General features: G+C 36.9%; 1 protein-coding gene across 3 annotated transcripts in view; it reads left to right on the plus strand.

The window, feature by feature from the left end:
* Positions 1-24,121, plus strand: part of GABRB3 (gamma-aminobutyric acid type A receptor subunit beta3) — a 216,423-nt gene that overhangs the window by 154,711 nt on the left and 37,591 nt on the right. The gene's annotated exons all lie outside the window — the stretch shown is intronic.

A 24,121-nucleotide genomic window follows, 5' to 3' on the forward strand; every position in this document is an offset into this window, starting at 1 on the left:
CCATTTACTGTTTTTATTCAAATGTAGCCTTAATATGCTCCTTATATCTTTATTTAGAAGCTCATATTTTTGAAACAGTTCTTCAGATCTATGTTGTCCTGGACAAGCTGTCAGAAAGAAAATCCCTAAATAACAGACTGCCACAATCTGCGCATGCTTAATAGCTACACTGTGCCATCTGATTCCTAGTCTAGAAATTTCTGCCTCTAGATTTAAAAATCACACATATCTATAGAAATTAATTTGAATTTGAATTTTAAATAATTTGAATTTTTGAACAAGAAGCACCTTTGTATTTCAAAATACTGATAATGTTATTAAATTCATGTATATACATATTCTGCATTATTCTATGTGAACTGAATATATATATATGTATATTCTATTTTATACATATACACTCACAGTATGTATCATGCTTTTCGTAAAAATCAATTTGAGTGTTCACATTGGTAAGCTACCCTCCATACTCCTCTGGGCTCCAAATTCTACCTTCCCTTTGTTTGCTGTCTACTATTGTGATCATTGGATCATGTTAGTGACATGGCAAGCCAAGGATGAGCCAGTGTATAAAACCCCAGAAATACATTATACCTTTGGTATATAGGTACCATGGCATGAACCTGAAGGAGGCCTGGTGCAGCTGAGGACTTTAGTGAGTTAAACTCTCATGAAAGTTTATGGGCCACTAGGACTGTTGTTTATTTCTTGCTTTTACAGTGCTGCTGATGAAGTTCTAGCCCAACAGGGATTGCTTTCTTACTGGCTATATCTCTGAGATACTAGTTGTCCTGGCTGTATTCCTGAGATGTTCAGGTTGATTTTTTTTCTCCCCACTGGAGACAGGGATTGCCTTCACCTGGCTATGCAGCTGTAGCCTATGCTGGTAAATCAGCACCATTACACTCCTCCAGGCTGCTTTTCCTGTTCATGTCCAACTGTTGCAGTATAGGATCAGTTGAAGGCTTTTGCTTTATCAAAAGGTAGATGAACATCTCTGGCTGTGGATCAGCTGTCCATGACGTAGGTTTTTACATCATCCCAGTTTTATTCTGGGAAATCATTAATCCATTACTCTGATGACTCTGCAAAAGTGGTCGATGACTGCTCATACAGATACTTGAAAGTGATCGTGTTCCTGTAGCGATAAAAGGTCATTATAAATCCTAAACTATTTTCTCAATGACCCTTATAGCCTTTTCACTTTGAAACTTGGACTAGCACTACCTTGAGCCTATTGGCTTGAGCTCTGCTGAATTAAACAGTAATCTGAGCTTCTGTGTGAGAGAATGCTCTAGGTAGGGCATACATACCATCCTAAAATAAAACTGGGGCTCTTTGAATTTCCTTTGGGCAGCCAAACCTTGCCAGGCACTAGGAAGATCTTGGCTAAGATGCTTACAGATCTCGGTCCTATTCCTGTCGCAGTTTTTTTGTTTGTTTGTTTGTTTGTTTGTTTTCTTTGGTTCTGGGCTGAAGTTTTTTGCTGCCTGTGAGAAGGCAGTCATTATCCCTCTTCTATCTTCCTGTGTTTCTTTTTCAGACAACTGATCACCTGATGTCATTGAATATCTCACCTTGTGCCATTGAGGAAACTTTGTAATGTTTTTTTCAGGACATGCATTTTGTCTTTGAATCTTTTTTTTTTTTTTCTCCTGATGCTAGGAATTGGTAATGGGCTCACAAAATAGTGTTTGATTTGCTTCAAAAAGCACCTGAGAATCTAAGGTTGAGTCATCTTCAAAACAATGTAGCTATGTTTTTCCTAAGCATATTGCAAAATTTGTTGGAAAATACACTACAGCATTTCCACTTGCTACTAAAAGTGCTAAAAATTGTTAAAGCTGCCATTCTGATAATAAAGAAGTTAAATGCAGTGTTAAGATGAGGTTACAACTTACTTCACCGGATTCAAACTACTTTTATTGGTTTGGCTGTCATCTTATTCTGAAACTGTTTCATACAATGGTTCTGATCAGATTCTTTTTCCCTCAGGAAAGATGTAAGCTAACAATTAATAAGACCCATGTGATTTGAGCACACGTGCTTATTTCCCAGACTCCTATTTTGTCACTGTTTCCCAGTTATAAGTAAACAACATTTTGATGAATTGCTTTCTAAAAAGATTATGCTGGGGACACCTGGGTGGCTTAGTGGTTGAGAGTCTCCCTTTGTCTTGGGTCCTGATCCTGGGGTCCTGTTATCGAGTGCCACATTGAGCTCCTTGCAGGGAGCCTGCTTCCCTCTCTGCCTATGTCTCTGCCTCTCTCTCTCTCTGTGCCTCTTATGAATAAATAAATAAAATATTAAAAAAATTAAAAAGGATTATGCTGGAATACTTGGGTGGCTCAGTTGGTTAAGCATCAGACTTGATTTTGGTTCAGGTCCTGATCTCAGAGTTGTGGGATCATGGGATCAAGCCCCACATCAGACTCTACACTCAGCATGGAGTCTAGGTGTCTCTCTCCCTCCCTGCACTTATGCACTCTCTCTCCTTCTCAAATAAATAAATAAATAAATAAATTAATTAATTAAATCTTTTTAAAAAAAGGATTATGCCAATTTTTACTCCTATCAGCAACAAATTACATATTTAAGGTTGTGACACCTGCTTTGGACTTTATCCTTATTTGGCTACTATAAATAACCTATTTACTTCATCCCTCAGGGCTAGAGAAAATTGCTCATTTCATTTTAAGTTCACATTTATAATATTCTATGTCCTTCCTATGGTCATCCATTCTTCCCCTGCTTTTAAGGACTCTTTCACACCTTCACTTTAATCACCTCCCACCACACTCATTTGATGACATAGTCTCATACTTGAATTAAAAGCAGAAACCTCTTTATCTTCCCATTTGTGAAGAGACCATCTAACATGCCTATTACTCACATTTTATCTGTTCACTCTTTATCATGCATCCAATATGCAGACCTTCCTTTCACTCTTCAGAAATATCAAGGATGAGGGTGTCCCTGTGTTCAGGCCTTTGCACATGCTCTTTGCTGAATGTAGTACTTCACTTCTAGGTATTTGTGTTTTTAGCATCATGGAGTAATTATATAACTGAGGACAGTTCAACTGTCACTTCCACAAGGAGAATCCTGCTCTGATCATCTATTCCCTTTCTTTTACAACATCTTGTTTTATTTGTATTATAGCGGTTTTTCAGATGATTATCTCATCATTTTATTGCATCTCTTATTTATTGATTTTTTGTATTTATCCATGATGGTGAGGAAGCCACCATGAGAATATAACTTCTTTGAGAAAAAAACTGTTTCTGTCTTATTTATTGTTCCATCCCCCAAACCTAGAGTGTTGGGTGGAAAAGATATTGTGAGGATTAAATTTAAATTCTAATACTTCTTTCCATGGTATTTCTATTTTTATATTATCTATTTAGATTCTTAATCCATCAGAATTTATTTTGGTGTATAATGTGAGGTGCTTTCCAATATTTTTCTTCTCAAATTATCAGCTATTTGTTAAAATACTTAACCAGTTTACTCTACCATGTAATGTTTAGAATCATTTGTTTTAGCAAATTCTTAAAAATAATTTGGAAGATTAGTTGGAATTATATTCATTAAATATTACTTTGAGCAAGTGCTATATCATAGTCAACCTTTCCCACATAACTGACATTTCTGTATTCATTCATGTCTTCATTCATGGCTTGTAGCAGAGTTTTGCCATTTTCTTTAGACAGCCCACTCACATCTTGATAAAGTTATTACTATTTTTTATGTGTGATACTTTTAGGAATGTGATCATTTTATGTTATTTTTCTAAATGGCTTTTACAGATATGTAGGAAAGCTATAATCTATTTATTTATAACTATCTTTGTTTAGGCATTTATCCAATATCCAATATCCAGCATCCAATTGGGCTAACAGTTTAGTTAATAATCTTGAGGATTTTAGTCCAAGAATCATATTGTTTATAATGATTTTTATGTTCATTTTCATTAGTTTTATTCTTATTTTTATTTCTCGTTTTATTGCATTGATTTCAACTTCCAGAAAATGAAACACAATGGTAACAGTGTACATTATTTCCTAGTTCTTTGTTATAATAAAGGTGCTCCTCGTATCCCACATAAAAAGATAATTTATATTTTCAGTTTAAGGTAGTTATGACTCATTCTTTTACTTCTATTAAAAAATGCATTTACTGGCTGTCAGCTTCTGGGAACTGTGTCATGAGTTGAATAACACAGATACATCAATTTATGGAGTTTATATTCAAGCACTAGTCATAAATTAGACAACTGACCCCAGATTATTTCCTTTATATATTAGAAATAAAAATAGATTTTATTAATTCACTCCCTCTCTGTCTGCTCATTTTCCTGATTTAACCTGTAACTGAAATGTATTAATTCCCTATCTTGATTCATCATTGAATTCCTTAGATAAATCCTATTTTATCATGGTGGGCAGTACTCTTTAAAAAACTGTTACATTTGTTTGTCCATGGCTAACTTACAATTTTTTAAAATTTTTATTGAACATAATTGACATACAATGTTCTGTTAGTTTCATGTATACAACATATTGATTCAACAATTTAAAAAAAAAAAAAAACAATTTTATACAGTACTCAAGCTTACCATAATAAGCGTAGTCACCATCTGCCACACATTGCTTCTGTAATCTTGGGTGTTCTAAACAATGCTGTAATAAACATAGGGGTGCATATATCATTCCAAATTAGGGTTTTCAATGGTGAGGCATAGGTTAGTGTCCATAGTGGGATTACTGCATCCTATGGGATTTCTATTTTTAATATTTTGAGGAACCTCCATACTCTCTTCCATAGTTTCACAGTGGTTGCATCAATTTACATTCCCACCAGCATGGGGGTCCGTTTATTCCACATCACTGCCAACACTTGTTATTTCTTTTTTTTTTTTTTTTTTTTGATATTTGCCATTGACTAGTGTGGGGTTGTATGGCCGTTAATGGTTTTGATTGATGGATTATGGATTGATAATTTTCCTGATAGTTAGTGATGTTGAACATCTTTTAATATGTCTATTGGTAATCCGTACATCTTTGGAGAAATGTCTATTCAGGTTCTCTGCCCATTTTTAAATTAGATTTTTTTTATGTTGAGTTATGTTCTTCATATATTTTAGATATTAATCCCTTATCAGATATATCTTTGCAGATATCTCTCCAATTCAATAAGTTGACTTTTTGTTTTGTTGATGGTTTTCTATGCTGTATAAAAGCTTTTTATTTTGGTGTAGTTCCAATAGTTTACTTTTGCTTTTGTTTCCCTCACCTGAGGAGACATATCCATAAGTATGGTGCCATAATTATTCTTTTAAAAATCCTTAGACAACCAGTTTATTGGTGATAAGCATACCTAGTTATATCTAGTTATAATGAAGTTTTGTTTGTCCCCCACCATCTCCTTACACACTATACAGTATTTCTTCACCTTGTATAAAAATTTGGGCAGATTTCATGGCTTTCTGCCAATGTTTATCAATAGTTCCTTTCTATATGTTACACAGGAATTCTCTGGTCAGTGTTTAATACTAAATTTAGATTTAGCATTAATATTTTCTCTTTCCATAGCCCAGCCCTATTTTAGTCTAGAAAACTAGTGGCAAAGGGAGAATAGTTGACTTCTCAGCCTCCCTTATTCTAATTTCCTCTGTACCCTCCTGCTATGCAACCCAGGTTGACAGCCTACATATGACTCCTCCCATTTTGAAGATTTAGGGAATGAAGGGAAAATAAGGAAGAGAAGTTTTACTTAAACTAATACCATTTTTGTCATGGCTTCATACTCTCTGGACTTAGAAGATATTGAAAATTGACTCTTCTCAGGGCACCTTTCTTCAGCTGGTCCCTTGACCAGCTTTGAGGATTGGGAGAGTAAGACAGTAGGATATGTTTCTATTCCATGGAGTGCCTTGAATTCTTTCCTCAACTCTAGGAATCCATCTTTCATGGTCACTGTCTATTTCTCTACCCTCTAGGCAGCCTATTATAGAGGATCCATGATTACTTTGGATCTTCCATTTTTCCATGTAGCTCCTATGTGATCCACAGGAAATATACCTGCATTCCTAGTCTAACAGTTCAGTTCCTATTCAGTCTCCTCTACTCTGCCATCTCAAAACTAGTCTAGTTGTACCAGGTATGAAGCAGGCACCATTCTTCCTGGAGTCCCAACTGAAGGAGTTAATCTCCCCTAGAAATGGCTGGAAACTGTCCCAAAAAATCTATTCCCAGCTTAGTTCATTCTCTCTCATTACTCTGACTCCAATTAAGATCTATGACTTGGCTGAAGTTTCTAAGAACCATGGACCAATTCACTGAAATTCCCTAGTAAATTATCCGTTGGTGAGGTGGTAATGTGGGGCACTCACACATTTGTGATATATGCCGTATAGATTCTGTTGATATATTCAATCAATAAATTAAATGTCTTTATATTTCATGATATGTTTTGATGTAATATGAATCAAGAGGATTTCTGTTTTTGCATGTGCTGTAATAGATTATATTATACAGTAAATATCTATTCCTAAAAGGGTTCGTATTCCTGTAAGTACTTTTAAAAAACTATTCATATTCACATCATATGAAATGTTTTGAATAGATGCATGGTACTTTACATAGGTTCTTGAGTGACATTTTTTACCCTGGCACGCATGGCTTCAGTTTCTGCTATACTTACTGGTTTCTCTAGGTTTTCTTCTTGCATCAATCTCAAAAATTCATGTTTTTCAGGAAAATGTCCTTTTTTATCTAGACCTTCTAATTAATTAGCATGTGCCTGTGCATTGCCCCCAGCACACATTGTTATATGCCCTTTTTCGTTTTTAGTTTTGTTCAGTAGCATAGTATTTATTTTTTAAATATTTTTAAAAGCTAGCTTTTGATTTTATATCATAATTCTGTTTATTAATTTCTACTTTATCTTTATAAACATTCTCCTCCTCTTGATTTTAAATATCTCTTTATTGGACAGTGACATCAGCAAAATGGCACACTAAGAAGCTTCAAGCTCTTGTTTCTGTATAAGAATATCAAAAAACAAGCAGACGCTGTCTGAAACAACTTTGTACGAGCTCTGGAAAATATTCCAAAGTTTGCAGAAGCCAACCAAATGCCAAATAAAGAAAAAACTATATTCAAAAGAGATGGAAAGTTTTGTGACATTTTTTACCTGTTATTTACCCTTTCCCTCCCTGGTTCAGGGGCAGGTGGCAGCCTCATTACGTTTCCTCCCTTGCACCGGAGGGAATAGAGGAGACCTTGTTTGTAAACTATTGTGTACATATATTCTAAATTGTCAGGAGGATAACTGAAGGCCTGAAGCAAGATGCTCATCTCTATTAATAGAGATAACTCAGAATGCAGGCAGGAAAAAAAGCAGATTATTCTCATAAAGGCTACATATCTACAAACCCACAGGTGTCTAGAGCAAAGGACTGAGGTAGAAATATAAAATGGATAAAGAAGCTGTAGTGTATGTATACAATGGAATATTACTTAGCTATTAGAAAAGACAGATACCCACCATTTGCTTCGACGTGGATGAAACTGGAGAGTATTATGCTGAGTGAAATAATTTATTCGAAGAAGGACAAATATTATATGGTCTCATTCATTTGGAGAATATAAAAAATAGTGTAAGGGAATAAAGGGCAAAGGAGAGAAAATGAGTGGGAAATATCAGAGAGGGTGACAGAACATGAGAGACACCTAACTCTGGGAAACGAACAAGGGGTGGTGGAAAGGGAGGTAGGCGGGGGGGGGGGGGGGTTTGAGGTGACTGGGTGACAGGCACTGAGGGGGGCACTTGACAGGATAAGCACTGGGTGATATGCTATATGTTGGCAAATTGAACTCCAATAAAAAAATTAAAAAATTAAAAATAAGGAAGTATAAAATAGACCATAGAAGGCCCAAAAGAGAAGCTGGAGTGAGACTCTGAGAAATCAGGTTATTCAAAAGCAGCTAAGTATACAGAATTTAAAAAGCTATGCATATGCCCATGCAAAACATATTCTTAGAAAAGCCCTGAGAAGACCTTAAGTTTTTACCTTGGCCTAAGGGCTCGGAGCCATCCTAGCTAAGTGGTGAAAGAATGTGCAAGGACAGAGCCATTCTGTAAAGACAAGAAGAGGTAGTTATTTGCTGTATTGTTTGTTTGTTTGGGTTTTTTGTTGTTTTAGCTCCTGTCATTCAAAGACATCTCTGTTAAAACATTAACTGAACATGAACTAATAGAACAAAGATTGGGGATCCCTGGGTGGCTCAGCGGTTTAGCGCCTGCCTTTGGCCCAAGGCGTAATCCTGGGGTCCCGGAATCGAGTCCCACGTCGGGTTCCTGGCATGGAGCCTGCTTTTTCCTCTGCCTGTGTCTCTGCCCCCCTTCCCCCCACCCCATCTATCATAAATAAATAAATCTTAAAAAAAAAAAGAACAAAGATTTTACTGATTTTACTGACAAGTAAATTCTTTTTTAAAAAAAGTTTAGGGGATCCCTGGGTGGAGCAACGGTTTGGCGCCTGCCTCTGGCCCAGGGCGCGATCCCGGAGACCCGGGATCGAATCCCACATAGGGCTCCTGGTGCATGGAGCCTGCTTCTCCCTCTGCCTGTGTCTCTGCCTCTCTCTCTCTCTCTCTGTGACTATCATAAATAAATAAAATTAAAAAAAAAAAGTTTAGAAATACCTCAATACCTCAGTGAATTGTTAAAGCTTTTCTGAAAAAGAATAACAATAACAACAACAACAAAAAAAGACAGCAGTCCCTGTAGGAAGGAAAAAAATATGGTTTTTAGAGCTACAGCATTATAATGGTTAAATGACCAATTTTCAAGAAAAGATATCACAAGACATAAAAAAAAAGTAAAACATGACTCATTCAGAGGAACAAAATAAATTGACAAAATTGTCCTTGAATATGCCCAGACATTGGACTTACTGGATGAAGACTAAATTGTCTGTCTTAACTATGCTCAAAGAGCTAAGGGAAAACATGGACAAAGAAACTAAAAGGAACTGAGAAAATTATACATGAATAAAATGAACAAAAGAAAATAAAGAGATAAAATTATAAAAGGGACCAAATTGTGAAGTTGAAAAAACACAGTAATTGAAGTGAATTCACTAGAAGGGGTTCACCATCATATTTCAGCAGCTAGAAGAAAGAATCAGCAAATTTGGAGATAAGACAATTAAAATGATCAAATCTGAGAACAGAAAGAAAAATGATCCAAGAAAAGTGAATGAAGCCTAAGGGATTTGTGAGAAACCATCAGGTGCACCAAGAGATGAGAGTGAGAAAGATGCATGGAGATTATTTGAAGAAATAGTTGCTAAAAAATTCCTGAAGTTGACAAAAAACAAACAAAACATGAATCTGTGAATCCAAAAGCTCATTGAACTCCAAGTAAGATAAAATCAAAGAGACTTTTACTAAGACACATGAAACCAAATTGTGAAAAGCCACAGACACAGGGAGAATCTGGAAGTCATCAAGAGTGAAGTGACTCATTTTATATATATGGGAGCCTCAAAACAGATTACCAGCCATTTTTTTCATCAGAAAGCTTGGAAGCCAGAAGGCAGTAGAATGATTAAGTATTTGAAATGCTGAAAGATAAAACCTACCAAAGAGAATTCTAAATCTGGCAAAACTGCCCTTCAAAAATGAGGAAGAATTAATAATTTCCCAGATAAGCAAAAGCTGAGGGATTTTATTACCACTAGACTTGCCCCACAAAAAAGGCTATTTAAATAAAGCGTGTCTTCAATTTAAAATGAAAGAATGTTAGACAGTAACTTAAAGGTATATGAATATTAAAAGATCTCCATTAAAGGTAACTAAAGCTAGTATTACTTTAATTTTTTTTGTAACTACAATTTTTCTGTTATTGAAGACAAGTGCTTAAAAGTAATTATAGAGCTATGTCATTAGGTACAAAACATATAAAGATACAATTTGTAACATTGATAACATAGGATGTGTGAAAAGCAAATTGAGTAGAGATTTTATATGTGTTAAAGTTTATGTCAATTCAAATTATATTATTATAATATTAGGATGTCATATATAATTCCCAGGTAACCAAAAAGAAAACATCTGTAGCATATACATAAAAAAAATTGTATCCCCCAAAATTGGATAATCTAGATGAACAAATTCATGGAAACATACAATTTACCAAAACTGAATTATAAAGAAAGAAAATCTGAACAGACTTGCAATTAGTGTGGCAATTGAATCAGTCACTAAAAAACCTCTCAACAAAAACAGCCATGGATCAAATAGCTTCACTGGTGAATTCTACCAAACATGCAAAGAAAAATTACCCCCAGTTAAAACGTGTGAAGAATTACCCCCAGTTAACACAAAGTCAAACTCTTCCCAAAAAATGATGAGGAAGAATTTCTCTACTCTTTCGATAAAGCAAGAGTATTTTGGTATAGGTATTACCCTATACCAAAGCCAGACAGACATTACAAGAAAGCCACAGATCAATATCCCTTATGAATATTAATGCAGAAATCCCCCCAAAAAATATTAGCAAACTGAATTCAGCAACATACCATGACAAAGTGGGACTTATTCCTAGAATGTGACTATGATTCAATATAAAATAGCATGTAACAAAATGAAAAGATAAAACACATTATCTCAATTGATGGAGAAAAAGCATTTAACAAAATTCAACACCTTTTAATGATAAAAATGTGCAACCAAGTAGGAATTGATGGAAACTTCCTCACATGATAAAGACTGTACATAAAAACTTCTAATTCAGGGCTCCTGGTTAGCTCAGTTAGGCATCCAACTCTTGATTTCTGCTCCGGTCATGATCTCATGGGTCGTGAGATCACGCCTTTAGTTGGGCTCTACGTTCAGTGGGGATTCTGCTTGAAGATTCTCCCCCTCTGTCACTCTCCCCATTGTCTCTCTTGTGCATGCTTTCTTTCTCTCTAAAACAAGTAAATCTTAAGGGAAAAAAACCTTTGCCAATTGAGGTCATACTCATTTGTGAAAAGCTGAAATCTTTTCCCCTAAGGTCAGTAACAAGGATGCCTACATCTGCCATATTTGTTTTAATTGGAAAAGAAGGAGTAAAATTGTGTTCAGATAACATGATTTTATGTATATAACCTAAGGATTCCATGCAATAACCCCCAACCTGTTAGATCTAAAAAATGGGTTCAACAAAACTGCAGATTTCAAAATCAGCATAAAAATAACAATTGCACTGTTGATTAAGGATGATCAAACAAAAAAAGACATTAAAAAGACAACTGCATTTAAAGTAGCATCTAAAAGAATGAAATACTTAGGAATAAATTTAATGATGGAGGCAAAAGATTGGTACCCTAAAACTGTAAAACCATTGCTGAAGGAATTTAAAGGAGACATAATTAAATACAAAGAGCTCTTGTATTCGTTGATTGGAAGATTTGATATCGTTAAGATGAAAATACTACCTAAAGGAATCTACAGTTTCAGTGTAATCTCTATCAAAATCCCAGCATCCCCCTTTTTTATAAAATGGAAAACCCCATTCTAAAACTCATACGGAATCATATGGAACCTTAATTATTCAAAATAATCTTAAAAAAGAAGAACAAATTTGGAGATTTCACATTTCCTGATTTCAAAACTTACTACAAAGCCATGATAATCAAAACAGTGTGATATTGGCATAATAAGAGACACATTGACAAGTAGAATAAAACAGAAAGCCCAGAAGTAAACTTTTATATATATGATCAAATCATTTTTGACAGAAATGGAAAGACTCTTCATTGAGTAGTCTTCTTAACAAATAGTGCTAGGAAAACCGAATATCCACATGAGAAGAATGAAGTTGGATGCTTATACCATGTACAAAAACGAACTAAAAATGGATCCAAGATGTAAATGTAAGAGCTAAAACTATAAAACTCTTAGAAAAAGATAGGAAAAGCTTCATGACATTGGATCTATCCTAGTGCTTTCTAGGGTATGGCATTAAATCACAGGCAACAAGAACAACAACAAAATATTGGAGTACAGAAAAATTAAAGACTTCTGTGCATCACAGAACACAACAAGCTAGGAAGGCAACCAATGGGATGGGAGAAAATATTTGCAAATCATATATCTGATAAAGGTAGTTTATAGAGAACTCCTATAAGTCAATAACAAAAAAAAAAATCAAATAATTGGCTTAATAATAGGCAAAGGACTTGAATAGTCTTTCTCCAAAGAAGATACACAAATAGCCAATAAGCAAGCAAAAAGATGCTTAACATTATCAGTCACTAAGAATGAAAATCAAAACCACGGTGAGATATCAATTCACACTCATTAGGATGGCTAGTATATAAAAAAAGAAAAGAAAGAAAAGCAAAGAAGTGTTGGCAAAAGTATAGAGTTATTGGAATCCTTATGCATTGCTGGTAGGAACGTAAAACAGTTCAGCCACTGGGAAAAGTAGTATGACAATTTCTCAAAAAGCTAAATATAGAATTATTTTAAGGTCAAGCAACTCCAATTCTAGGTATATACCAAAAGAAACAAAAACAATGATTCTAACAGATAGTTTTAAAAAAAATATTTTATTTATTCATGAGCAACGGAGAGAAGGGGAGGGGCAGAGACACAGGCCAAGGGAGAAGCAGGCTCCATGCAGGGAGCCCAACGTGGGACTCGATCCCAGGTCTCCAGGATTATGCCCTGGGCCGAAGGCGGTGCCAAACCGCCGAGCTACCCAGGTTGCCTTCTAACAGATACTTTTACATCAATGTTCATAGCAACATTATTCACAACCAAAAGTTAGAAACAAACCAATGTGCATTAATGCATGGATAAACAAAATGTGATATATGCATACAATAGACTATTATTTAGCCCTAAAAAGATATACAATACTGATACATGCTGCAACAAGAATGAATTTAGAAAACAGTAAATGAACTAAGCCTGGCACAAAAGGACAAATATTACATGATTCCACTTATGTGAGGTCCCTAGAATAAGAAGAGTTTCTGTTTGGGATGATGAAAAAGTTCTGGAGATAGATGGTGGTGATGTTTGCTCAGTAATATGAATGTACTTTCCACTAAATGGTACACTTTAAAATGGTGCAAATGGTAAATTTTATGAATATTTAACCCAATTAAAAAATTCTTTATTGTTTCATGTTTAATTTGTTGACTTGTGTGCTGTTTTTGCTCTATCTAATAAAGCTGTTTCATAACCATTTTCTGTTCTGTACCTATCATCTTCTCTCTTTTTTCAAAGCTTTGTCTCCTTCTCTGTCTTTAGGAAGGTCCTACAAGTTTGCCCTCTCCTTTCCACTTTAATTATTGTCCCCAGACCAGCAGCAGCACTATCATCTGGGAAATCAGAACTACAGATCCACCCCATAACTTCTGCTCAGAATCTGCATTTTAACAAAACCCCTCAGTGACTTGTATGCTCATTAAAGTTTAAGAAGACATCCACATCATTAAATTATTTTCAGAATTGTCAATTCTACTATCTGTCTTCAGTATAAATTTTAATTCAGTGCCTATGGCTGCGAACCCTAACACTCTTTTCTTAGCTTTATAGCATCTATCTATGCCGTTATCTCAGGCTCTTCTTTCCCTTTATCTCCCTGCTCTTGTTCTAAAGACAGCATATACATTTATGCATATGACTACTAGACATAATATCTTCCAAATGTTTAAACTTTCATTTTCTACACTTCCATACTTTTTGTAGAACACCTCTTTGTTTTATTCATGATTATCCTCAGGTAGGAAGTATCCTAAAGACAAAGTGATTTTCTAGACAAAGTGATTTTCTAGTGAGACTATAGATATGGTGACCTGAGTCTCTTTCAGCCTCACTCTCACCTTGGAAGCCTTAATCCCTTAGGCTATAAATCTGAAAATTTGATTAATGTGCTCCATTTGTTCTGCTTAATTGTATTCTTTCAGAGTAAGACCCCCCACTTCTGACTGCTGGGTTGATTGACTAGGCCCTGTAATCAGATGCAATGTATAACACTTTGAATAGAGTATTGAATGGTATCTTCCATTCTGGTATGCATGGCTTCCAGTCCTTTGGATATCCACCTTTAGCAGCAATGGCTTTTGTTTGAGCAATGCATATGGCTGTGTTCCCCAACCACTTTCAGCCATAGTTGTGTCCTCTGAGGCTATAGAGGGAGAGAGGTGGGGCGTGAGGAGGGGCAAGGGAAACTGAGGGAATGCGTTAACAGGTAAGGCCAGACCACTCATTCTATCTAGCTCAATCCTGTCATTCTATCCTTTTCCAGGGGAACTTACTGTGGTGATGAAGATGTCCTATAATCTGTACTGTTTGATAGAGTAGTTGCCAACCATATGGGCTATTGAGCACTTGAAATGTGGCTAGTGCATCAAATGAATTTGAAATCGAATTTCAAATTTTGATTTCGTTTTAACTACTTTAAAATTTAAATGTAAAATAGTTACATGTGCTAGTGTCTACCATTTTGAACAACATACATCTAGATGTGAAAGTTGGTCGAATGATATAATCAGATCCAGATAGCTCGGGTGTACTTTCCTGTTTCTTTCAAACTGGTTCCTCCCTTCCTTTTCAGAGCGTTGAGCCTGTATTCTCCTTAATAACTTCCTCAGTCATACACTATGACAGTTCTGTTCCTAGCAGATGATTGAGGATCTGGTGTATGTATACATTACTGTTGGTTTTCAGCACTATTGCCAGTTTTGGACTTTGTGTTGCTTTATCACCATATTGTTTGAAAATCAGGAGGAGATGCATAAGGGCCTATCTCACTTGCCTGATGTGACTACTCATTTCACCAAGATTGATATTTTTAAAATGATAGTGAATTTATGCTGAAACATAGAAATAGATGCTCCTGTTTTAGAAACATGGTATCTACAAAGGGCTTTACTATCTTATGACACTCTTGAGAAGTAACATATTGTGAGTTCCATTTATTTATAGGAGAATTTATGCTTTCATATGTATGTTGTTACCTGTGTTGATTGTTGTATCTCTTATCTATTGCCACAATGTTGCTGTGTAACAAATAGCTAGAAAGCTTTAATGCCAGATGATAGTCCTCATAACTTGTTTGTGTGATTAATCAGCATCTCTGCTCATCCTGTTTAGCTCACTCACAGACCTGGGGTGGGTGGTCTCTGCAAGGATGAGTGGGCACCTCCATCCTGTTACCCATGGCCATTCTCCTCCTAGGACCCGCAAATTCATCTGGGCATGGTTTTCTCACAGCAAAGGCAGAGCACAAAAGAAACAGAATGCCTCTTGGGAGCTAAGTTTGAGACCGACACATTGTCACTTCCACATATTCTATCAGACAAAAGTCACAAAGTTGGCCCTTATTCAGGAGGTGGGCAGACAGCTTCTTTATAGTGAGAAGAACTGCAAAAGACATGGCTAAGAGAGTAGATATTGGGAAGCAAGGAAAGAATGGGGCTGCCAACACAGTCAACTTAACCCAACAACTTTCCCAGCAACATGCTCAATGAATCTGCATAGCAAAAGCTTTCAGACAGTTCTGTGAATGTATTTTCTTATGTTTTTTTGTAAAACAAAACAAAAATTATAATAACTTAAATGTTGGCTTATGCCTTGTGTTTTCTCCACATTGAATAATAGTAAGCACTTGCTTTAGAATAATAGTCAGTTTGAATTATTTGACTTAGGCCCTTGATACTAGCATCTGAGTTCCTATTCCTAGAAAAATGCCTGATGAAGTTGGCAAATGGAGAACCAGGAAGACGAGAACTATGAGTTACCATAGAGCTGTTGCAAGGGGCTAAATGGTTACCTACAAAGCAATAGGTCACATGTGTTGCTATCCCATGGCCATGGATACAACTATCTCCCAGAGTTCTCATTTATGCATCGCAAGTGCAAGCCAGAGGTCACACAGGAGGTGCAGCTAACTTGCTCCTGGGCCCTATTGTTTAATAAGATTATGATCAGAAAGCCAGGACGCTGCTGATGGCTGCATTTTGCTGTCATCTTCCCTGCAGGCCAGGCCACAAAACTTATGGGCATCAACTTTGGCCTGCTAAGTATTCATTCTGCAGCAGAAGGATTCACAGAGACTACCTGGCTATTAATGCAGGGGGTGTCACCAAGCATCTTGACCAGTAAGCCTATGGAGTTCTCAGTGAGTCATTTAATCATGCGGAGCCAAAGCTCCTGCTTGGAGTGCTTGAGAGATGGTAGGTGTCCCCTCTTGCACTTTATTTTGGGGATTAAAATCAAGAAGGGCTAAGCTATCTCTTTTCACTTTCCACTTCTTGAGTACTTCTGCTTATGCCTGGCTCCCAAATCATCAAAGTCATTGTTTTGTTCAATGACTATTTATCGGTAATCTGCTGTGTCTATGGGGGAGCTATTCCAGGCACTGGGGAGATGGCTGCTGACAAGAAAGAGGAAACCCTGCTCTCATACTCACCTGAGGAAATAAAGGGACCTGCAAGTCAACAAATAGATGTTCCAATTGTAGATGGTTCTAAGTGTAATAAAAACATTAAATCAGAGGAGAGGTAGCTAGGGCTGAGGTACTTTAGTTCTAGAAGGGCTCTGAGAATGCCAGTCAAGGACATTTTCATTTCTGTCCTGTCTGGTATTTACCATGCATCTAAATGGTTAGTACAAGTTGGTAAAGAGTTTGTGTGCATTGCTTAATGATTCACTATAAGTAAGGATCCCACGGTTTACCCATAGTCTACCTTTCCCAGCAGCATTGGCAAGGGGTATTTTTCTACCCTGGCCAACAAGTGGACATTTCAGGCAAATGTTCTGTGGCAGCCAAAAGAAACATTTCCACAGCAGCCTCTCTAGGTGATCTGTGGGGAATTCTGCATTTGTGCAATGACATGAAGAGTTTACATCTGCCCTTATTACTATTTTCAATTTTTGGAAGTTCAAAAATGCTGACACCAAAGTACATCTCATAATCTTAGTTGAGACAAAGTGAAAACCCTGTGATATGCCAAAAGCCATGGGTCTCCTTGACTCAGGCTTCCTCACTAAACTGTTCAGGCAAAGGACACACAGATACTATAGATGGTGTCCTAAGATGGCTGGTATCACATAATAAGATTTTTAATTTGCTGGGGATAGTGATACCCTTATAAGCTTTGAATTTATTCCTTGACTTTTCATACGTTTCACTGTTAAGCACATCTTTAAGAATCTATCACTTATAAAAGCAAGACTATCTACTAAATTCTACCTTATTCCACAATGAGTTGAATGTCACTACTGTTACTGCAGGTATAGCATGTAGAATATATATTTTCTTCCTATATATATATATTGTATTTACAAATTGTCACATATATAATTAGAATATTGTATATATGTATATATATATATATATACAGTGTCTGTGTGTATATATTTTATATGTATATATTATGTGTATATGTGTTATATATGCATATATGTGTATCTATATATCAGGTTACAAATTTCTGTACCTTCTTTGCTCTTCAAAAAGAGCCTCACTCACTAGTAGGCTTTTAAAAGTTGAATATACAGTATGTTATCTTTTAAGGCAGAAGGATCTGAATGTTGTATCTGCCTTATAATACCATTGTAAATGTGACAAACCTACTTACTGTTTCCTAGCCTTTGTTTGTTTATCTGCCAAATGGGAATGATAATAATAATAGTATGGTTATTAATTAAATACATGAATGTTCAAGGGCTGAGCATAGAGCTGAGAACAAAACTAACTCTCAACCAATGTTACATAATACATATATAACTGCATGCCATCCTGAGCACCAAGATAATAAATCAACATCCTTTTATATAATGCTTCCCAGTCCTCTACCTATCACTTTTCTACTGATTTATCTTTTTGTTTAACTTTCTACTTTCAGCACCCTCAAAGTATGATTATTCATAAAGAAAGGACACATTGAATGGTAGATACTTTTTCTGTCATTTAGTTACCATCTTTCTCTGCTTTGCTATCATAAGCATAAATTACAGCTATGGAGACTTAGCACTGCTCTCTCTCAATCAGAAAACAAAAAAGGAACAATGATACTCCCCCAAAAGCATCTACTGAAGAGTAATACTGCAGAAACCTTCATCCAGTCATTTTCTCACTGACCCTGCCATACTATTCCTTAGAAATAGGAATAGAATCCTCATATTACAGAGGGCTGTGGAAGTGAGCTAGATATGGGTAAAGTTCTCCTCCCAAGACAAATAGAGTTTATTGGGGAAAATATGAGAGTTGTGTGTGGATGTTGGAGATTATGCAAATGGAGCTCAGTCATTGTGGCATCCCTACCCCTGATCCATATGCATTAACTAGACTTAAGCCCTTAGTCCTGCAGACTCAAATTCCCTCCTAGAGTTCCTTCAAAGTTCTAATCTTCAATATTTGGTCAAGTCATGCAAAAAAGTTCACTCCCCAAACCAGTCATGAAGCTAGCCAACTTGTTCTGGCCTCTGCACCCTTCTTCATCTCTCTGCCTGCCCCTCACCTTTCCATTTTTGTGCCTTTCTGTCCTAGTGGCACACAGACCTCTTTCCTTCTACTGTGTTTTCCCTGTGCTTATCTTTTGTAGCATGAGTAGGCTCCTGTGTCCTAGTTTCCACTAGGAGAGGGATTTCTATGTTATTTCTTCCTTAGGAAGAAGAGTAGTAAATACATATATTTACCTTAATCCCCAAATAAATTGGAAAAGGAATCCATTTTATAACCAGTCTTTTTTTTTTAACTTTTTATTTTTTATTTTTATTTTATTTATTCTTATAATAAATTTATTTTTTATTGGTGTTCAATTTACAAACATACAGAATAACACCCAGTGCTTATCCCATCAAGTGCCCCCCTCAATGCTCCTCACACATTCACCCCCACCCCCCGACCCTCCTCCCCTTCCACCACCCCTAGTTCGTTTCCCAGAGTTAGTCTTTATGTTCTGTCTCCCTTTCTGATATTTCCCACACATTTCTTCTCCCTTCCCTTCTATTCTCTTTCACTATTACTTATATTCCCCAAATGAATGAGAACATACAATGTTTGTCCTTCTCCGATTGACTTACTTCACTCAGCATAATACCTTCCAGTTCCATCCATGTTGAAGCAAATGGTGGGTATTTGTCGTTTCTAATGGCTAATATTCCATTGTATACATAAACCACATCTTCTTTATCCATTCATCTTTCGATGGACACCGAGGCTCCTTCCACAGTTTGGCTATTGTGGACATTGCTGCTAGAAACATCGGGGTGCAGGGGTCCCGGCGATTCACTGCATCTGTATCTTTGGGGTAAATCCCCAACAGTGCAATTACTGGGTCGTAGGGCAGATCTATTTTTAACTCTTTGAGGAACCTGCACACAGTTTTCCAGAGTGGCTGCACCAGTTCACATTCCCACCAACAGTGTAAGAGGGTTCCCTTTTCTCCACATCCTCTCCAACATTTGTTGTTTCCTGCCTTGTTAATTTTCCCCATTCTCACTGGTGTGAGGTGGTATCTCACTGTGGTTTTGATTTGTATTTCCCTGATGGCAAGTGATGCAGAGTATTTTCTCATGTGCGTGTTGGCCATGTCTATGTCTTCCTCTGTGAGATTTCTGTTCATGTCTTTTGCCCATTTCAGGTTTGGATTGTTTGTTTCTTTGGTGTTGAGTTTAATAAGTTCTTTATAGATCTTGGACTCTAGCCCTCTATCTGATACGTCATTTGCAAATATCTTCTCCCATTCTGTAGGTGGTCTTTTAGTTTTGTTGACTGTATCCTTTGCTGTGCAAAAGCTTCTTATCTTGATGAAGTCCCAATAGTTCATTTGTGCTTTTGTTTCTTTTGCCTTCATGGGTGTATCTTGCAAGAAGTTACTGTGGCCGAGTTCAAAAAGGGTGTTGCCTGTGTTCTCCTCTAGGATTTTGATGGAATCTTGTCTCACATTTAGATCTTTCATCCATTTTGAGTTTATCTTTGTGTATGGTGCAAGAGAGTGGTCTAGTTTCATTCTTCTGCATGTGGATGTCCAATTTTCCCAGCACCATTTATTGAAGAGACTGTCTTTCTTCCAATGGATAGTCTTTCCTCCTTTATCGAATGTTAGTTGACCATAAAGTTCAGGGTCCATTTCTGGGTTCTCTATTCTGTTCCATTGGTCTATGTGTCTGTTTTTGTGCCAGTATCACACTGTCTTGATGACCACAGCTTTGTAGTACAACCTGAAATCTGTCATTGTGATGCCCCCAGCTATGGTTTTCTTTTTTAAAATTCCCCTGGCTATTCGGGGTCTTTTCTGATTCCACACAAATCTTAAAATAATTTGTTCTAACTCTCTGAAGAAAGTCCATGGTATTTTGATAGGGATTGCATTAAACGTGTAAATTTCCCTGGGTAACATTGACAGTTTCACAATATTAATTCTGCCAATCCATGAGCATGGAATATTTTTCCATCTCTTTGTGTCTTCCTTAATTTCTTTCAGAAGTGTTCTATAGTTTTTAGGGTATAGATCCTTTACCTCTTTGGTTAGGTTTATTCCTAGGTATCCTATGCTTTTGGGTGCAATTGTAAATGGGATTGACTCCTTAATTTCTCTTTCTTCAGTCTCATTGTTAGTGTATAGAAATGCCACTGATTTCTGGGCATTGATTTTGTATCCTGCCACGCTACCAAATTGCTGTATGAGTTCTAGCAATCTTGGGGTGGAGGCTTTTGGGTTTTCTATGTAGAGTCTGATGTCATCGGCGAAGAGGGAGAGTTTGACTTCTTCTTTGCCAATTTGAATGCCTTTAATGTCTTTTTGTTGTCTGATTCCTGAGGCTAGGACTTCCAGTACTATGTTGAATAGCAGTGGTGAGAGTGGACATCCCTGTCTTGTTCCTGATCTTAGGGGAAAGGCTCCCAGTGCTTCCCCATTGAGAATGATATTTGCTGTGGGCTTTTCGTAGATGGCTTTTAAGATGTCGAGGAATGTTCCCTCTATCCGTGCACTCTGGAGAGTTTTGATCAGGAATGGATGCTGTATTTTGTCAAATGCTTTCTCTGCATCTAATGAGAGGATCATATGGTTCTTGGTTTTTCTCTTGCTGATATGATGAATCACATTGATGGTTTTATGAGTGTTGCACCAGCCTTGTGTCCCGGGGATAAATCCTACTTGGTCATGGTGAATAATCTTCTTAATGTACTGTTGGATCCGATTGGCTAGTATCTTGTTGAGAATTTTTGCATCCGTGTTCATCAGGGATATTGGTCTGTAATTCTCCTTTTTGGTGGGGTCTTCGTCTGGTTTTGGAATTAAGGTGATGCTGGCCTCATAGAACGAATTTGGAAGTACTCTATCTCTTTCTATCTTCCGAACAGCTTTAGTAGAATAGGTATGTTTTCTTCTTTAAACGTTTGACAGAATTCCCCTGGGAAGCCATCTGGCCCTGGACTTTGGTGTCTTGGGAGGATTTTGATGACTGCTTCAATTTCCTCCCTGGTTATTGGCCTGTTCAGGTTTTCTATTTCTTCCTGTTCCAGTTTTGGTAGTTTCTGGTTTTCCAGAAATGCATCCATTTCTTCTACATTGCCTAATTTATTGGCGTATATCTGCTCATAATAAGTTTTAAAAATTGTATTTCCTTGGTGTTGGTAGTGATCTCTCCTTTCTCATTCATGATTTTATTAATTTGAGTCTTCTCTCTCTTCTTTTTAATAAGGCTGGCTAATGGTTTATCTATCTTATTAATTCTTTCAACGGACCAACTCCTGGTTTTGTTGATCTGTTCCACAGTTCTTCTGGTCTTGATTTCGTTGAGTTCTGCTCGAATCTTTAATAACTCTCTTCTTCTGCTGGGTGTAGGATCTATTTGTTGGTTTTTTCTCTAGCTCCTTTATGTGTAAGGTTAGCTTTTGTATTTGAGTTCTTTCCAGTTTTTGAATGGATGCTTGCATTGCGATGTATTTCCCCCTAAGGACTGCTTTTGCTGCATCCCAAATATTTTGAACGGTTGTATCTTCATTCTCATTAGTTTCCATGAATAACCAGTCTTATGGCAGTATGAGAAGAGAAGACAAGTATACTGGGGGTCCCTTTTACAGATTCTTCCAATGTCATGTTCCACTTCCAGTAATGTCCATGAAACACACTACATAAATGCCACGGCCAGTGTGAATCCCTAAACAATTTGGATGTGTTCATGTTCCTGCTTGTTTGCATTTATTTTATGGGTAGCATTGAAGATGAAGATGAATAATAAAAACAAATAGAAAATAGTAATCTCTATTATTGACTCTTTTCAAATGAATAGGCATCAAAATATATAGGAACTTTAAAAAATTTTAGTATTTTCAGTAGAGATCTTTTTCTTTTCTTCATAAAAAATCATAATTTTAACAGAACCTTTTTCTAGTTTTGCCTTATAGGCATCTTATATGGATGTTGGGTTGTCAGTATGCCAGAAAACATGCCAGATTTTAAAAGTGTGAGGTTTATTCTACAGTTGGCTAGAAAAATGGATGCTGTAGAATAATATACCAAAGAGCTAGGTGTTGACTTTGGATTATAGAATGTAATCCACTCCTTGGAGTGATACTTGAAAGTGTTAGGACATTTGGAAAGGACACTTTCACCATGGGTATGGGTCCTATAGCATATGTCTGTATGACACTTGCATACCATTTGTAGAGAATAATTTAGTATTTACCCATGATTGCCAAGTATGTTGACATTTGCCCTCACTGCTCTTCTTAGCCGTTGAAAAATAAAACTTTTCTCAACTTGCCACTTATCCAGTTGCTAATAGAAGGACATGCTTTTTACTACAGTGTTTAGGTTAAATGAGAGAATCCCAACAGAACTGGCACATGCCTGGTGTTTTACTAGTGGTTTGGTTAAGATCTGCTGATAGGAACAGAACTTGCTAACGTTGCTCAAAGTAGTAGAAGGTTTGTTGTGAATATTTATGTGGAAGGCTATCTGAAGACAGCTGAATATTAGCCCTCAAGAAAGGTAGAATATGGAAGGTGGTTGGGAATTCAGAGGGTAACTCTAAGGATCTTAGAAGGAGACATTTTTACTTCTTCATTCTTATCCACCACTAAATGAGTATAGCCAGGGCTACCAATTACATGCTTCCATGTAAGCCATAAAAATGCTGTTCACACATACCTTAGTACATACCTTGCAAGGCCACATTCTGTGGCCTGGCCATAGTGACCATTGTCTTCTCAGTCGTCCAATTGGAATTTTCTCTCTCTCTGCTACACTTTCTTATGACTCACTCTCAATTGGAAAATGACATCGCAAGCCTCTAATTTATGAACTTACAAGGTCAGTTCCATTCTTACCCTGTCTTTAATTCACTTCCATGGAAGAGAATCCTTTTACCTCCATTCTACCTTTAAGTCAGGCCACATCGTAGATTCTTGATCAACTAATGGTTGACTGTTCTTGAATCAGGGCCCCATTCCAATCCAGTCATCTATAATTGAGTTGAAAAAGGGAAGGCATTCAAGAGAAAAAGGGTATAAAACATAGTAGCTTAATAGCATTTCAACACAGGCTTTGTGTAGGTTGATTTCCCTCAAATGAGACTATAGACAGAGTAGGAAATAGACTTGACATTTTTAGAAGTGTTGTTTCTTAATGTACAGTTGATTTAACCATTGCATGGTGGAGGCCTAACTCTCCTTGGGCCATGATATAAAATTCTTCCATGGTTGCAGCTGACACCAGGTAAAGCCAACCCACTGAATTTTGATTCATAATCGATAACATAGAAGCCAAATTACTCCCTTTGAAAAGATGGATGATTGCATGGTGAGAAGCTCAGGAGCATTAGGGTACAGCCCAGCAGACAACTATAATAGAGTAGTATCAAGCAGAAGCTTGGCTGAAAGATTCAAAGTACAGCCTGTGGGGCAGCCCAGGTGGCTCAGCGGTTTAGCGCTGCCTTCAGTCCAGGGCCTGAACCTGGAGATCCAGGATCGAGTCCCATGTCAGGCTCCCTGCATGGAGCCTGCTTCTCCCTCTGCCTCTCTCTCTCTCTCTCTCTCTCCCCTCCATGAATAAATAAATAAAATCTTAAAAAAAAAAAAGTACAGCCTGTCAATC

The sequence above is a fragment of the Vulpes lagopus genome, chromosome 4 (assembly GCF_018345385.1).
Source record: "Vulpes lagopus strain Blue_001 chromosome 4, ASM1834538v1, whole genome shotgun sequence".
NCBI classification, from domain to species: Eukaryota; Metazoa; Chordata; class Mammalia; order Carnivora; family Canidae; genus Vulpes; species Vulpes lagopus.